Below are 3,011 nucleotides of genomic sequence, written 5' to 3'. Positions count from 1 at the left end.
ATGAAATTATGGTAGCATGAATGGCTGAAATTATGGTTTTGTGAATTACATAAATTGGTTTGTCTTACATTGACAAGTTGGATAGTACTATATTAGCCATTTTATGCAGCTAAAATTTTATTGATTTGGTGGGTTATGTATATAGCTTATTGCAGTGGGCGGGTTTCCGTGGACCAGCCTATTAGAGGGGCACGGTGAACCCCGTTATATTTACCTTAGTACGAGAGGTGCGGAGGGTATCTCCTAAGGTAAAGTTTAGAGTTCACTTCAAGCCTAACCACCACGTGAAAGTGAAACTCAGCCAACGCCAAGGAACGACTATGTTTTTAAACGTGAAAACATGTTTTATGTGTATATGTCTTTTTAACTACCTTGGCGGACTCGGTTGGATGCCCGACACAAGGCATCATCGAGTACTAATTTTTGGCACGAGCCAAGTTTTTAAGAAAGCATAAGCCTTGTTGATTTTTTTTTTATGAAATGTAATTGATTTATATGGGTTGAAATGAGATTTGATGTTATGAATCATATTGTACTAAAATGTTTTAAATTGTCTCCATTTACTCGGCTTTAGATGTTATAGATGAAATTTGCTTACTCACTGGGTTTATAAAAACTCACCCCTTCTTTTCACCCATTTCAGGTTCAGGGCAGTCTGTAGACCGCTGATTATGTCGAGGGTTTGCTTTTGGGTTTGCACGCTTAGAAATCGCAAGTCTATAGTCTTATACATATATGTTTATTTTGGGGGCCCACATGTCATTATAGAATATTTTGTATACCTGACTGCGTGTGCCACTATATGTATGAATTTATTTTGCTTTTACACTACAAAAATTATTTACGCAAAGTTCTATAAATATTGTTTTATAAGAAAATGGAATATTTTATTTAATATTTTTATTTAATTTGAATAGCTATAATTTCACTTTAAATTTATGAATTAGACAACGAAACTTATTTTTAGACATGAAATGGATGCTTATTACTCGTATATCATATTTTTACCAGGGTTCAAAAATTTTGGATAAAATGACCAAAATACCCCTGTGTAGTAAAAATTACTTTTTGATTTAAAATTGATCTATATTTATTTAAAACATGGTATTTAATAACTATTGCTCATAAGGGAGAAGTAAAACTGATGCGAAAGCCTTGCGAGGTTTTGGTTGGCATTCCGAGTAATGAATGTCAATCGAGACATCGCGACGGTTGTCACGAGCTCGATGAGAATTCCGGGTCGTGACAAAAGATCTTCCAATGATAACAAGTTTGATCTTGCCCAAACCCAACTTGTTATAGATTGACATTGGCATCAAATTAATACCCACCTTTAGTTAATTCAAAGCCTTAGCAAAGAATAATGCACTTGTATGGAGTAGTAAAACTACCTGGTCTTTAAGTTTTAGAGGGAGCTTATTTTGAATGATTGCATTGCACTCTTCCATGAGTGCTACTATCTCAAACTCACCTAATCTTCTTTTTTTTATAGAATGTCCTTCAGAAATTTTACATAAGATGGCATTTGCTTTAGTCCTTCTGTAAAGGGAATGTTGATGTAAAGCTTTTTAAATACGTTTATAAATATCTGAAACTAACTCTCCTCTTGCTGCTTATTGAAAGATTGAGGAAAAAGTGGTGGTGGTGCAGTTGCCTTAGTCACTTCTGTATGACAGTGATCACTAGATTTTGAAATTTGATTTCTATTCTCCATAATTTTGTCTTGTTGTGCAACTTCTTATGGTTTGCTTTCAATTTCCTTTCCACTTCACAAAGTGATGGCCTTGACATATTCTTTGCCCTCTCTCATTGGGTTTGCCTCTGTATCACTACGTAGTGTTCCTTGAGGTTGGTTGTTTAATAAATTGGAAAGTTGACCAACCAGAGTCTCAAGGTTTCAAAGTGAGGCTGCTTGATTCTAAATGAGAGCTATTTGACTTTGTATGATGCTATCTTTCTGTGCCTTGTACTGCCTTGGTAAATATTCTATAGTTGGTTTCTTTTCTGAGAGTGGTGCTCTGGCTTGCTGTTGGAATCTTGGAGGTGCATTTGGCCTTGAAGTTGATGGTGACCTTTGATTATTAGCCTAAGAGGAATTGGGATAATTCCTCCACCCTAGGTTGTACGTGTTTAAGGAAGGGTTTTTTTGGTACCTATTACCCATAAATTGCATTGTGTTCATTGAGTTAGGACACTGATGGCTTGTATGATTATCTCCATAGTACTCACACACTATAGAAGTACTTTGAATGGAGTTAGTACCAAAAGATTCAAGTTCTTAGTTAAAATAGCTACCTAAGTAGATAATGATAACATGGTTTCTACATCATGAATTCCATTTACTTTCCTATGCATTGATCACTCCACTAGCCACTAGTAATTGTTTGCAACCATTTCTTCCAACAAATTATATGCCTCATCAATCGATTCAGCCATTAAAGCTTTTCCCGTAGCAACATCAATGGTGATTCGAACATGCCAACTCAAACCATTACAGAAATTTTGTACATGAAGCCACTTTAGAAGACCATGATGAGGACAACGTCAAAGTAATTCTTTGTATCTTTCCCCAGCTTCGCACAATGATTTAGAATCTTGTTACATGAATGATGTAATATCATTCCTCATTTTAGCTGTCTTAGTTGAAGAAAAAAAACTTGGCAAGGGACTTCTAAACAAGATCATCCCATGTTGTTATTGAGCTAGTAGGGAGTGTATCAACCATGCTTTAGTTTTATCCCTCAATGAGAAAGGAAAAAGCTTCAAATGAATTGCATCATCCGTGACACCATTATGTTTAAAAGTATAACAAATCTCCAAGAAGTTTGATATATGGCCATTTGGATCATCATTTGGAAGGCCCCCAAACTGGACTGAGGTTTGAATCATGGTGATGATAGGCGGCTTGATCTCCAAATTTTTTGCTTGAATAGCTGGCCTTCGAATGCTTAATGGAATTCCTTGTAGCAAAGGAACAACATAATCCCTTAAGTAATGATTTTTAGCTACTA

The 3,011-nt window shown here is 35.6% G+C and overlaps 1 non-coding gene across 1 annotated transcript; it reads left to right on the top strand.

Annotated features, from left to right (window-relative positions):
- The first annotated feature begins 2,524 nt into the window (after positions 1 to 2,524).
- LOC148762493 (small nucleolar RNA R71) lies at positions 2,525 to 2,631 on the top strand. The gene has a single exon (XR_016026815.1). It is a non-coding gene; the product is annotated as a small nucleolar RNA R71 (small nucleolar RNA).
- The last annotated feature ends 380 nt before the right edge of the window (positions 2,632 to 3,011 follow it).

The sequence above is a fragment of the Theobroma cacao genome, chromosome 5, assembly GCF_053813885.1.
Source record: "Theobroma cacao isolate CCN51 chromosome 5, ASM5381388v1, whole genome shotgun sequence".
Taxonomy (NCBI): Eukaryota; Viridiplantae; Streptophyta; class Magnoliopsida; order Malvales; family Malvaceae; genus Theobroma; species Theobroma cacao.
This window is presented reverse-complemented; position numbering and strand designations above follow the sequence as displayed.